The 15601-nt window shown below is 42.9% G+C and overlaps 1 non-coding gene across 1 annotated transcript; it reads left to right on the forward strand.

The window, feature by feature from the left end:
• Positions 1 to 15304: 15304 nt before the first annotated feature.
• On the forward strand, positions 15305 to 15387 carry trnal-cag (transfer RNA leucine (anticodon CAG)). The gene has a single exon. It is a non-coding gene; the product is annotated as a tRNA-Leu (tRNA).
• Positions 15388 to 15601: the final 214 nt, after the last annotated feature.

The raw sequence follows: 15601 nt of genomic DNA on the forward strand, positions 1-15601 counted from the left end.
TAGTATGTCATTCAGAACAGTTGCATTCAATTTCAGTTGTTATGGAAACATTTAGAAGGAAGAATAACAAAATAAGTTTTGAGATACAACACTGACCGTCTTCCATGGTTGCATAGCATTTATTTATGTCAATGTGTTTCATATTATAAATCAGATTGTTGAAATCGTACTTATTGACAGAGGTTGCTATAATCCCACAATAGATTTGGAAAATATAGTTTTTTGTCTACCTTCCACACCCACCGCTCCAGTCTTAAATTGAGTGTTCACGGTTCCCTTATGGGAAAAAACATATGATTTCAAGTGAAATTGTCACATTTTGCACATTTTATTTCTCATGTGAAATCATGTGAAACAATGTGGTTTTGGAATATTTCATGTGAAATATCGTCACGTGGATTTTCACATGATCACATAACCTTTCTCATATAAAATCATGTCAAAGCATGTGGTTTTGGAACACTTCATATGAGATGATATTTCACATGAAGTTACATGTGGATTCAAATTTTGTTATGCAGGTGAATGAGGACCCAAAAGCGACGTAATAGTAACAGAGTCTTTATTCCAGTATTAAACAAATAATGATTCTCCTGGAATTATCAATGGTCAATCCAAAACAGGAAACTGAAATCCTCTCGTCAATAGAGAGGAACGACTGGAGACGCGACCACAGACTGCAGGTCGCTTCAGGAAGGCACTGGCCGTAGCTGACATAGACACCTGCTCACACGCAGCCTCTGAAGAAGGCAAAGAACACGACAGGGCGGAACAAGGACACAGGAACAGCAAACATCAAACATCAAACAAGAATCCGACCAGGCAGAAGCGGAAAACAGAGGGAGAAATAGGGACTCTAATCAGAGGGCAAAATAGGGGACAGGTGTGAAAGAGTAAATGAGGTCGTTAGGAGAATGAGAAACAGCTGGGAGCAGGAACGGAACGATAGAGAGAGAGAGCGGGAGAGGGAGAGAGGCAGGAGGAGAGAGAGAGAGAGAAAGAGGGAAAGAACCTAATAAGACCAGCAGAGGGAAGCACAGGGACAAGACATGATCAAAGACAAAACATGACAAATTTTCACATTAATGTCCTGCAAACAAAAATGAGTTGTTAGGATGTCCCCAGAACATTACAAAGTACCCGCAATATTTTCAACTGAGATATTTGACACAGGATTTACACAGTCATTATTCAACACATCCTCTCCTGGGATTTCAGGAGTAACATTAAAACCTATTATATTTATCATAGTTATTCAGGAGTAACATTAAAACCTATTATATTTATCATAGTTATTCAGGAGTAACATTAAAACCTATTATATTTATCATAGTTATTCAGGAGTAACATTAAAACCTATTATATTTATCATAGTTATTCAGGAGTAACATTAAAACAGAATAATATGCCCCAACAACATTAGACAACTAAACAGAAAACACTCAAATGACTGAATCCAGTCAATTAAATCAATGACAGAGTAGTCAGATTAACTAATAACTAAAATAGCAGTGCAGATGGCACGCTTTAGCTACATGCAGAGATGTATTATAGGTATTGAATGTGTATGAGAACACTACATACTTGTGGCGCAGCAGAAAGATCAGTCAGGCTACCTCAAATCCTGAGGTTGTGAGTTCAATTCCCAGACATATTGAAAAGTCAGTGACAATGTCAAATGTATATGTTCAACTTTGACACTATTTTAGCTGAACATTGTACCACTTACCTTAAAACCCCATATCATTTCATTACTTCCATTACAACAACAGAAATCATGTGAAATAACTGTTTTCACATGATGAGCTGAAATGTTCACATGTGAAAACAAAAGAGACGTGATGTCAGTGTTCAATATAGAGTTTACATGTTAACACCACCTTTACACATGTGAGGAAAATAACATCTAAATCGAACTCTCACAGGTGAAATTGCATTTTCACATTTTAAAAACTTTTGCATGTGAAAACCAAATGTTCCTTTCCACATGTTAAAAATGTTCAAATGTTGTCACGTGTAGTTTCATGGTATCACATGTTGAAATGTTGCATCCCCATGTCACATTTATTTAACATGAGATCATGTTTTCACATGTATAGTTTTATCAGTTATCACATGTTGCTTTGGTCTGCTCATTGGTTAACCCAGTCCACTTAGCTGACTCACATGTTGTGCAGGCTTGTGCCCCTTCGCTCGGTGATGTTTATTTCATGTGTTTCATCTAACCCTAATCCAACGCACAATCTGGTAGATATCTTATTTAGAACGGTGTCGGGGCAACCCATCCAGAGGTGTCATGGTATATATAACATATGATACATGATGATATGTAGACTTACAATGTATATATGGTAGCTAATTGTGTCATCTCTGTGTCACGTTCCTGTATAAACATTGTCTTTTGTTTTTTTCACCTTTTGATTTATTCACTTTTCTGCACAAGGAACTTTTTGGGCATCATGATGCCCCAATAAATCCAGTCTATTTTTGAATTCAAGCCTCAGTGGTGGATTTGTCCACTTTATCGACAGTTTTCGGGTCTCCGTCTCTCCTAGAGTCCTTATATATACATTATAAAATGTTCATGGTGTTGGGCCACACTTTACATTGTGGTGTTATTTCTCTGTAATTATTACGATAAGTACAGCGTAGATGTTGTGTCACTCCAACACTTTTGTGACTTCGTCTTTGCTTATTAATCAAAAGTGTACAGAGAAATCATTGAAGCATACAGGTCACCTACTGTACCAGTGTCCACAGTGACTCCTCTCTTCCTCTCCCACTATTTTCAGTCTCAAAATCCTTTCAAAACAAGTGTCAGTCAGTATTTTAACCTTTATTTAACTAGGCAAGTCAGTTAAGAACAATTTCTTATATACAATGACGGCCCACCAGGGAACCCTGCCTTGTTCAGGGGTAGAACAACAGATTTCTACCTTGTCAGCTCAGGGATTTGATCTAGCAACCTTTTGGTTACTAGTCCAACACTCTAACCACTAGGCTACCTGCCACCCAGATTATAGAATTCCACTATAAAAGGGATTGTGAAGCATGGACTAAAAGTTAAGATGACATATTGTTCTTCCTGTGCTGGCATCAATGTGACCAAGGCAAAACATTTTGATGGAAAAATAGCATTGCCATAAATAGCATTGCCATAAAAATAATAAAAACATTTAACTCTCCTTGGACCCAGTGAAGCAAATGTTCACCTCACAGACTAATTCCCCCAAACCAAGGACAATTTGACAACTGTCATTTTAGGTTTGTACAGTATGTTTTGTAAAGGCCTGCATATACTGTACCTCTTCTTTTCCTTCATTGCTTGACAATGAATTTGTTATTTTTCTTTGGGACAGACTGCAATGTCACACACTTTAATGGATTGGTAGGCGACATGACAAGAACATCGAAAACACTGTAAAACAAACCTTCTCTTTCACCTCAAAAAATGACTCCTCTCTCTTCTCAATGTGTGAACCCACCCTCCCTATCCCCTCCCTGTCTACCCTCTTTCTTTCCCCCTCTTTCCTTCTCTCTCTCTCTCTCTCTCTCTCTCTCTCTCTCTCTCTCTCTCTCTCTCTCTCTCTCTCTCTCTCTCTCCTCTCTCTGTGAGTCTCTCTCTGTAACTACTCCACTACACCATAAACACTGCTGAGCATATGACTTAAAATAAGTTCATGTAAGCTAAACCCAAGTTTACCTTAACAAACTGAGTTAACTCCAGTTTAAAATGTCCCACAAGTTATAGTCCAAACTCAGCCAAGTGGTCCTGCACAATGCAACCTCTCCGTCTTCTCCCCCCCCCTCCTGCCCCCCCTGCCCCCCCTCCCCGTCGGGCTCGCCGCTCCTCTCTGTAACTGCCGGGTCCCGCTTGCCTCCCTATTGTGGCGCTGACAAAGGGGGCCGGTGCCCTCTCGCAGGCTATGTTACAGACGGCCGTATGAGGTGGACACTCTGGGCCGGCCCGGCGTTATCTGCTGTGACACTTCAGATTATTTCCACGGCTTCCCTATCTGATCTGCACATCCAATTCAATTAGTGCCAATTAGTCAGTCCCTGCTCTGCTCTCCCCTCTCCCCTCTCCCCGCTCCCCTCTAGCTCGTCCACCCCTCGTCCACCCACTCACTTCTGTCCTCCAGTCCCCCAGCTTCTGATCCTGTACCATCGTCACTAGCTAGTCGCTGCCCCACCACCCTCCATCACCGCCTGGACCAGAGAACGGTCCGCACCAGTGCTCTCAGGAACGCTTGTGGAACCCCCTTTGTGTGCCCACCACCCCCTCACCCCCTTACCCCTTCACCCACCCCCTCCCTGGCTAACTCTGGGTCCAGGCACACCTGGCCTTTGCAAATTGGGAGCCCTCAAAAAGCAGCGAGAGAAAGGCAGGATGGGGGGAGGAAGAGGGGGCGGGAAGGGAGGGGCATTGTGGTTGACAGGTCTTTCAGCATTCCGATGGAGCAAAAAGTTAATGATGGGTCTTTTGTTTGAGTCCCCCAAAGAGAGAAAAGCTGGCCGGAGAAAATGCTACAGAAAATCACTGCTTATGCCAGTGAGCAGAGATAATAAGGTATGCCACCAAGTACATGGACCGTGGGGCTTTTCCCCTGTGTTTATATCGCTTACATGATCCCTTTATGTTTAGCTGAGAAAGTGCACTCATCCTGACTCGTTAGTGTGAAGTCATATCTCTGTTGTTTACCGTTCCAAATCAGTGACACTGAATTGAATTGACCTCATAATCTAGAACACATCGAACTACACAGATCCAGACCTGTAGCTACAGACAGATAATGGAACTTCCCCAAGAACCCATAGGATCATAAGCCAAAAAATCTGAAAGTGTAACATGATGTTTCAATTAACACCCCTATAGGAAAGAAGAAAAATGATGGTCCACCATAGTCCCCTTCTCTCTCTCTCTTTCTCTTTCTTCACAAAACTTCCTTTTCTGCCCTTCTCTCTCTCCCCCATACTCTCCCATACTCATACATACATCCATTCATCTCTCTCTCTCTCTCGCTCTCACCCTCTCTCTCTCTCTCTCTCACCCTCTCTCTCACCCTCTCTCTCTTTCTCTCTCACCCTCTCGCCCCATCCCTCTCTCCCTCCTCCCTCTCTCCCTCTCTCCCTCCTCCCTCCAGATCTCTAATAAAAGGCCCCCTCATACGCCCTCCTTCCCCAACAGGCTTTAATCTGGGCTGACAGCTTCCCCCGTAATTGGTCATAACACCCAGATGGGCCAGTCCTTAATTTGCTGTTCCCAATACAGTGATGGAGGAGGCCATGGAGGGGGTGGGGGGAAGTGGATGAGAGGCCAAAGCCTTGATTTGTTGGTTATAGATACAAGAGCAGTAAACACCCAAGGCTCCGCGCCCGACAGTTTGAACAGGCTTTTGTTCACACGTCTATTGAAAAGGGAATGAGGGCCCTCCCTCCTTACCCTCTTTCGCTCTCCCTCTTTCTCACCCCATCTCTCTCTCTCTCTGTTTCTTTAGCCAGGAAAAGACAGCTGGTGGAGCAGGGAGAGAGGAGTGTATATTTTGATGCATTGAAGGTGGACCTGAATATGATTATTGATTAATGATCAATCATTTTCTGATTGATTGAACAGGTGAAGGACCAGGGTAGACTTACAAGGCAAGGTGTTTAGGGTGAGAGGTGAGATGGTGTAGAGTAAGGAGACACTGCTCCTGTGTGGTCGTATTTCTCCATGGGAGACTGTGGGGACAGGGGGGGCACAGCGGGGCAGCCAGGCCGAGGTGAGGGCCCCCTGGCACTAATGAGGGCAACCCGCTGGACACTGTGACCCTAGGGGTGTAGGGGTCAACGGGGCCTGATGGAGGTGTCAGACAGGGCCTGGTAGGGTCTTTAGTCCAGAGTGTGTGTGTGTGCCACTCTAAGACAGTGGAGGTCACACCCTGACAGGCTAGTGGTCAATGGTCACCCTAAGGGTCACTGTGGGGGGTGTTAAGCAAGACATAATCATCAACTGGTGGCAGAGCCGAATGCCAACAATTGTTGCGAGAAAGAGAGAGAGCGAGAGAGAGAGAGAGAGAGAGAGAGGGGAGAACTGGGCCCATATCGATACTTTGAGAATATTGGCCCTGGAGAGCTTGAATGAGGAGAGGAAACGGTATTCGCCTGGGTTGGGGTCAATTCTTTTCCCAAGCCTTGCAGCAGCAGTCCAATTAAAGGCAATTTCTCCCACTGCACATCTGAGGCCCTTGAAGCTGCGCGGTCAGTTGGTGCAGTTTGAGAAAAGGAGGAGGGGAAGAAGAGTGTTGTCAGCACACACCCCACAGGGCCGTTGGGGTGTGTGTGTGTACGCCCGTATGTGTGCATGTGTGTGTGAAGGGATGTGTATGCGCAGTGGGGCAGCCGCAGTGGAACAGCGGAACAGGACTAGGGCACGCAGATGTGTGAGTCTCTAGACTAAGCCCTGCCAAGACCTGCTGTGGGGGTCACGACCTTTACAGAATCAGTGCTCCTGCTTGTCAGTACTAATGAAGGTCAAGGTCCCACCAACACCAGCTGCATGGAGGGAGAGAGAGAGAGCGAGAGGGGGGGAGGGAGGGAGGGAGTGGGAAACAGGGAGGGAGGGAGGGAGGGAGTGGGAGGGAGGGACTGGAAAACAGAGGGGATGACAGGGAGGGAGGGGGAAACAGAGGTGGAGAGGTGGAAAGGTGGAGAGGTAGGGAGAGAGAGAGAGAGAGGGGGAGAGAGAGAGTGGGAAACAGAGGAGAAGAGAGAGAGAGGGAGAGAGAAAGAGAGAGAGAAGGAAAGAGGGGGAAAGAAAGAGGGTAGACAGGGAGGGGATAGGGAGGGTGGGTTCACACATTGAAGCCCCCACAGCTGTCCAGTCCAGGACAGGGGAGGTAGAGAGTAAAGATGGGCTCCTCTCAGCAGCTCAGAGGACACTACAGAGAGTGTTGAGAGGGGGAGCAACCAGCCACAGGTGCTGGTGCAGAGCACATGGGGTGAGTAGAGTATAACCTTTAGAGCTCCGTCATCATTACCATCACCACCTCTCTGGTCGATTCTTATCCTCTTTGTCTATGTGTGATTGTGTGTGATTAACGAGTGTGGGGGGGGGGGGGGGGGCAAACCACTGTTCATCTGGTGAGGGAATTGATTGGTGTGGAATCAGTGGAACTGATTGGTGGATTTAGGCGAAACTTCTGTGATCTCAGTAGATGGACATTTATCTAGTGATGTGATAGACAGTGAAGCAAGCGGACATGTTGCTATTACGTCATCGCTAGCTAACGTTTGGTTCTCTTGGGGTTTGTGATCTAACAAGTAAGAGATGGAGGGAGAGGCAGGAGGGGGTGAAGGTTACAGACAGGGCAAGAGAGTTAGAGAAAGGGCAAGATAGAGGGAGAGAGAGAAATAGAGACAGAGAGAGAGAGAGGCATAGAGAGAGATAGAAAGACAGAGAGATAAAGACAGAGAGTGAGAAAGAGAGAGAAACACAGAGAGAGAGAGAAATACAGAGAGAGAGAGAATGACTTAGAGAAAGAGAGAGTGAGATAAAAACAGAGAGAGAGAGAAAGACAGAGAGCATTATAGTATTACTCGTGGTGTAATCCAGCTTTAGAGAGACATGCCCTTGATTAAGATCTCTGCCTCTCTCAGTTGAACTTTTGACCATGTCACCCACCCATCATCCTCCTACGGGTGTGCGTGTGTGTGTGTACGTGCGTGTACATAATACCATTTATCTGACCTATAGGATCAGTTGCTGGCAGGCGTTGCCTAAGCCTCAATTGAGAACGCATGTTGCGTACACCATGGCATGCCCACTCATGGTACCACTTTATTTTGCGGAAATGACCTAATATTTCCTTGGAACCTACATGGTAAGATGGTAATTACAAAGTAATAACCTATGAATTACTTCATTGTGTTTTTGGGACTCTTTGCAACAAGCACCATTTGGTTCCAGGTAGTTGTAGTTACAATTATTTGAAGTAAGTATAAGAAAGTCCTCACTAGTTAGATTTCCATCCAATTGGCAACAGATTTCCATGCAAATATTCTAAAAGCCACATGAAAACAAGATGAGCATTTTCCCACCAGAGATGTTTCCATCAAATGTACTTGTTGCAGATAAAAGGCTGTGCGTGATGACGTGGTGCTCATTATGGTTGGCCGATATTTGGGGAGAACTCTTCGACAATATGCTACTCAGAATATTACAATACCAGATATAATCGTTTTGTGCCTTTAATGACTAGATTATTCCAGACTGCAATTGTTGTGCTTATTTATGGTATTATAGTCACATTCTCATTAAATAATCTTATTATGGCAAAACATAAGGCTTAGTTAATGAATTTAGACTTCATTTTCAACATCTTGATACAGTCTAACTGATGACGCTGCACAGTTTTGATTGGTAAAGTTCAAATACATCAAATCAAATCAAATTGTATTAGTCACATTGTAAATGAGAACCTGTTCTCAACTGGCCTACCTGGTTAAATAAAGGTGAAATCAAAACAAATTGTATTAGTCACATTGTAAATGAGAACCTGTTCTCAACTGGCCTACCTGGTTAAATAAAGGTGAAATAAAAATACATTAAAGTGCGCTGAATACAACAGGTCGATAAAATACACAGCTACAGAGTCGAATATTTGACCCAAGGTGTGTTACAGTGAAATGCTTACTTACGAGCCCCTAAACAACAATGCAGTTTAAAAAAAATACAGATAAGAATAAGAAATAAAAGTAACAAGTAACTAAAGAGCAGCAGTGAAATAACAATAGCGAGACTATATACAGGGGGGTACGGATACAGAGTCAATGTGCGGGGGCACCGGTTATTTGCGGTAGTATGTACATGTAGGTAGAGTTATTAAAGTGACTATGCATAGATGACAACAGAGAGTAGCAGTGGTGTAAAGAGGGGGTGAGAGGGATGAGGGTCGGGGGGCACTGCAAATAGTCTGGGTAGCCATTTGACTAGAAGTTCAGGAGTCTTATGGCTTGGGGGTAAATAAAGTATAGTCTTGCACTTCACAATATATTGTCAATGTCAAATGTCACGATATTCGATTTAATCATGTATCGGGACAACCCTAGTGCACATAAAATACCTTTTGTGTTTAAATGACCATCTACTGAATAAACAATACATGTTAATTGGGTTTCTATCGCATTTTCAACTCTACTGATGGTTTTCTCCAAAAACATGTTGCGTTATATAGCGAGTGTGCCCACTCTGGTATTGGCACTTGAGCTCTAGCCAACAGCTGGCAGATACAGTGCTGGTATAGCCAACATGAAGAGATTATTATGGACAAAAGAGTGAGATTATTTTTATTTGTGAAACGGCAGCCAAGCATCGATGATCATGTCACCAGAATAGGACCATTCGATATTTATTGGAAAGGAGCTTCGAGCTCATCCCAGTGCACTGTGAAGTTACTTATTTCATCCGTAGCCTATTAAACTGCATGCTTTCCCTGCGAGTTGTAGTGGGAGGACCACACAACATGTCATCGCGTGACTCCAGTTTACTTCGATATGATGGTTATTAAATCAATATTTGCGCATAAAAGCATTTCCACTGACATTTCTTGCATAATTAATTTTACAGACACAAAAAGATCCCACCTTGTCGAGCATATTTTGTTTTGTCGACATTTGGAAAATGTACTGACAGATTGTCAGTTTCCATCGGGCCTGTCGTGACATGTTTTATTCGACATGTACTTTACTGCATACAAAGGTTGGATGAAAAACTGATAATTGATGCTTTATAATTTACCAGGTAAATACATACTTTTCTTTACTGTAAAATAAACGAATAGTCCTCTCATATTACCCAACCAGTCTCCTCCAAGTCCATCCCAGCCGGTTTCTATATCAAGGTTCGGCTCATTTCATTTCAATACATTCAGGAAGGAAAACTACCAGGCCAAACAGTGACCATAGGATTGACCAAGACAGGCACCACTAACACATCTGGGACCAGGTTGCCTTTATTCAACCAGTCTTCCCAGTCTGTTCTCTTTGTCCACAGTTGTGCCAGGGATGTCTGGCTGGCGGTTGCTAACTATGTCACTTTGTGCCTGCCCAGACGACTGCTTCCTCTGCCACCATTCTGGCTCCACGCTGAGACAGTGACCATCCATTACGGGTCTGTGCCACAGTGTGCCAGTCGGCTCCAGCAGGCAGACAGTATCTTCTGTGACCTCATCATCATGAGACAGTGGTGAGAATGGTGATGATGATGATGTACCGCGGTGTGTGATGTCACCTAGTTTGGCCAGTAAGGCTCTGACTGGCTGAATGGCATTGTTTGTCTGTCTGCGGATTCTGATTGAGTTTTCTAGACTACAGATGACCTCTTTGTGCTGCTATTCGTTTCTTTTAGATAGTCATGTGCACACACACACAGCAGCATCATTTTCATTCTCAATTCACACACACACACACACACACACACACACACACACACACACACACACACACACACACACACACACACACACACACACACACACACACACACACACACACACACACACACACACACACACACACACACACACACACACACACACTTCTAATCATTAATGTTTGTCACCTTTTCACTTACCTGAAATGTTTTGCTCAAATGAATCAAATTTAATTGCATAATTTTTAACAGTCTGGTAGAGATAAATATAAAAGCCAACATTAAAATAACAAATAGGTACATTTAATTTCAGTTCCAAATCATTCAGAGTAATTGAACTCGACTTGGAATGTACATTTATATTAAATTATTATTATGTTAAAATTCGATCTATTTATTAAATGGGAACGAAATTGAGTGAAAATAATGGAATTGAACACAACACCAAATATAATCTGAAGCGTCATGTGATGCACCTTATTTGTTTTAAGGGACACAGGTTGCCTAATTCGATATCTTTTAATGAATGAATTAATATATTTAATTAAATGTCCAAAACAAACAATATATTCTATAGCCTATTTATTTGTAGTCCTGTGGCCCCTCAGTTTCAATGAACTCAATGCCTTTGACTCTTTGGCAACAGTGTCCTGGCTGGCACTCTGCTGGTTGACAGTCTACTTGTGGTCTCTACTGGAGAAGTGCAGGGAATGCAACAGGTGGCAGAACATAGAGTTAGATCGCCACCTACAGGCCTTCCAGCAGTAGGACCGAAGTCTCTGTACTCTCGCCTAGCAGTGGACAGGGAACAAAATGCAGCAGACAAGTTGTCAGTTCTAGAACAGTTGTAGAATTCCATACTGTACAGATGTGTTCTTTCTTATTTGTTTGTGTGTGCATGTATTGCAACGGCTCAATTTTTTATCATACCAATATCACATCGTATCGAAATCCACTATCCAAATGTATTTATTTATTTTTATTTAACCTTTATTTAACTAGGCAAGTCAGTTAAGAACAAATTCTTATTTACAATGACGGCCTACCAAAAGGCAAAAGGTCTGCTGCGAGGACGGGGGCTGGGATTAAAATTTATATATATATGACAAAACACACATCACGACAAGAAAGACAACACTACATAAAGAGAGACCTAAGACAACAACATAGCAAGGCAGCAACACATGACAACACAGCATGGTAGCAACACAACATGGTAGTAGCACAAAACATGGTACAAACATTATTGGGCACAGACAACAGCACAAAGAGCAAGAAGGTAGAGACAACAGTACATCACGCAAAGCAGCCACAACTGTCAGTAAGAGTGTCCATGATTGAGTCTTTGAATGAAGAGATTGAGATAAAACTCTCCAGTTTGAGTGATTGTTGCAGCTCGTTCCAGTCGCTAGCTGCAGCGAACTGAAAAGAGGAGCGACCCAGGGATGTGTGTGCTTTGGAGACCTTTAACAGAATGTGACTGGCAGAACAAGTGTTGTATGTGGAGGATGAGGGCTGCAGTAGATATCTCAGATAGGAGGGAGTGAGGCCTAAGAGGGTTTTATAAATAAGCATCAACCAGTGGGTCTTGCAACAGGTATACAGAGATGACTAGTTTACAGATGAGTATAGAGTGCAGTGATGTGTCCTATAAGGAGCATTGGTGGCTAATCTGATGGCCGAATGGTAAAGAACATCTCGCTGCTCGAGAGCACCCTTACCTGCCGATCTATAAATTATGTCTCCGTAATCTAGCATGGGTAGGATGGTCATCTGAATCAGGGTTAGTTTGGGAGCTGGAGTGAAAAAGGAGCGATTACGATAGAGGAAACCAAGTCTAGATTTAAGCTTAGCCTGCAGCTTTGATACGTGCTGAGAGAAGGACAGTGTACCGTCTAGCCAAAAATCGTCTAGCCAGAAGGACAGTGTACCATAATGCAAATGTTTGGAGGTAGCTTAACATGTATGTGCATTGGATCAGTAACTGAAAGGTTGCTGGTTCTAATCCCCTGGCCGACTGGGTAAATAATATGTCGATGTGCTCTTGAGCAATGCATTTAACCCTAATTGCTCTGGAAAAGAGTGTCTGTAAAAAATGGAAGTGATATGCTCGATCTGTTTGGTTCCAAAATGTTACATTTAATTATGTTTGTACACAACAAAAAAAGATGCAGAAATAGAAAGAGAGGGAGGGATGAGTCTGCTTAGAAATCGGGACTCGTGGCATCATTCTGGTTTGGTTTTGTTTTCACAGCACAGCAGAGTCACCGAGGGTTCAGTGGTATCTACAAGGCTGCTCTGCCACATTTAATTATCTCTCTCTCTCTCTCTCTCTCTCTCTCTCTCTCTCTCTCTCTCTCTCTCTCTCTCTCTCTCTCTCTGTCTGTCTGTCTGTCTGTCTGTCTGTCTGTCTGTCTGTCTGTCTGTCTGTCTGTCTGTCTGTCTGTCTGTCTGTCTGTCTGTCTGTCTGTCTGTCTCCGTCCGTCTGTCTCTCTCTGTCTCTCTTCCTCTACTGTATTCTCAGTACCATCATTTTAAAAGCTGGTTCACAGCATCAGCCTCTATTTATCTTGTCCTTGTCTCATCCTCTTCTCATCCGTACCAAACCTCTCTCCTGCACTATCTTTAGGTCTGACCGAGCAATGCCGCCCTCCACTCCCCCCCCCCCTCTCTTCCTCTCCTCCTCCAAGTCGCTTTCCCCCTCCTCCTCTCTCTTCCCCCTTACTCCAGTCGGTTGTCTTGTGCTCTGTCTGCCCTGTGGGGTTGTGACCCCGTTGACCTTTGGGTGCCCTCTGCAGTGTAGACTCTCAGTCAGCTGCAGCTGTGGTCCTGCCAAGAGAAGGGATAATCCTATCACATAGTCATGCTGCTGAGAGAGGCAGGGCAGGTGAAGAACTGTATGATTGTGTGTTTGTTTTTGTGTGTGTTTGTGTTTATGTGTGTGTGTGTGTGTGTGTGTGTTTATGAGTGTGTGTGTGTGTGTGTGTGTGTGTGTGTTTATGAGTGTGTGTGTGTGTTCCGATATGTGTGTTTATCCATGTTCACGTGATGCATAATTATTAATGGTCAACAGACTGAATATAAACTGACTGACAGAGTGTTTGTGAGTGCTATGTAATATATATTGATCTACTCCCCCCAACCAAACCTGCATTTATCTGGGGCATTAGTCCGAGTACCATGGCTACAGTACGATACGCCAGCCAGCTACAGTCGGCACCAGCAGAACCTCGCCTTGTGCCGTAGTCTTTCCACAGCCTGCTGTCTCCAAACAGAGCCACAAACAACAACTTGTAAACACACACAGACACAGATGCCAGATGCCGGGCTGAGTGTGTGTCCTCAATCGACGCAAGGCATCAGATCATCATCTCCTAAACCCAGTGAGCTCTGTATTATCTCAGTTAAAATCCCACTGACTATCAACACACAGATGCTGCTGCTCGGTGGCTGTACTGCCCTGGCCCCATTCCTCTCTCTCTCTCTCTCTGTTTGGGAAACCCTGTGCTTATTGACTAAAACAAAATTCAGGAAATACATGTCTAAATAAGCATTAAATGGCTCAACTATCCCTTTAAGAATTAGCTAGCTGCCCCAGACAAGACGTGATGGTAATGATAAACAACTTAACTTCTCCTCCCTGATGCAGAGTCCCTATGGGTTTATCCATTGAGTCAGGTCAAAATCAGGACATGGTAGGCCTGGATGTGTATATATATATATATTTGCAAATAAATTCATTAAAAATCCTACAATGTGATTTTCTGGATTTTTTCTTCTTCTCATTTTGTCTGTCATAGTTGAAGTGTACCTATGATGAAAATTACAGGCCTCTCTCATCTTTTTAAGTGGGAGAACTTGCACAATTGGTGGCTGACTAAATACTTTTTTGCCCCACTGTATATATATATTTATATTATTATTATAATTGTTTTATAAAATGTTACCAAACGGAGGCCTATAATATAAATAGAACATGAAAATGAGTTTATTTTCAGTGTCCTACATCTCCTCCCTGAGCCATAAGCATCAATTACTTATTATAACAGCACATTAAAGTGGCAATCAGCAGTAGCAACTATAACAAAGTATATTGTTTCTCCTCCCCGCCCCTGTTTTGATAAAAAGCTGATTGAGTGAGAAATGTAACCACTCAAACCATCCAAGATGTCAACATGATATTTTTAACCATGTTTGTTTCAGTTACATTGTTTTCAAATCTCAGAGTAAAAGCAGCTTATATTTTGATGGGTATGACAGTTGAACTTAAAGAACCACTGGGCACAAACAGCAGTTCAATGTCTAGTTTTGATTTACATTTGGTTGAGCTGTCAACTAATGTGAATTCACCAAACAACTGCACCATGTTATTAGATTTAGGTTATACATTGGATGAAATTAAGAGGAAAGGCCTTTACATTGATGACTTTTTGCAAATCCAATCCGTTTTCCATGTCATCACATAGATTTTGTGGGTTGAAAGGGGGTAGAAAGAACGTTGCCTCAACCAGTTTTTGCACAGTGGAATGAGGCATTTATATTCTCCAAGAAAGTGGGTACAGATCCTTCATTTATTAAGTCCAAAAATGAATGTAGCAACCGCTGATTGCTCATTTAAAGAGTTATCATTGTGCTCATTAATTTACTCTGCACGTTTTTGTTTTATCCCAGTACAAACACATCTGATTCCAATAGAAGTTGGTCGGCTGTGAAATCGTTAGGTCCTGACTGCTAATAATTCCCTATACATTTATACACTCATAAAACAGTAAAATAGGTTTTGTACAAAAGAGCCGATATTCTTACTCTCAAAGTGACTTACGAAATAGTTCAATTGATCATACGAATGCATCACAAATGTCTTTATTGCAACATTTCCCGTTTTTTACTCATGTCAGGATGGCCGAGCGGTCTAAGGCGCTGCGTTCAGGTCGCAGTCTCCTCTGGAGGCGTGGGTTCGAATCCCACTTCTGACAAAATATTTTGCGGAAATTCTGAGAAATTACAATGAATAATAAAATGAATGAGGCAATGACAGTACACTACTCCATGACACCATGCATGCAGGAACCGCTAAAATAACCTATTTGCTCTTATTTCAAATATTCGTTTTATTGCATAAAATTACTTTGTGTTACATACGCATTGTGATCATGAGAAATCAATCAAGTTCAGAATTGTAATTAATTC

The sequence above is a fragment of the Salvelinus alpinus genome, chromosome 31 (assembly GCF_045679555.1).
Source record: "Salvelinus alpinus chromosome 31, SLU_Salpinus.1, whole genome shotgun sequence".
NCBI classification, from domain to species: domain Eukaryota; kingdom Metazoa; phylum Chordata; class Actinopteri; order Salmoniformes; family Salmonidae; genus Salvelinus; species Salvelinus alpinus.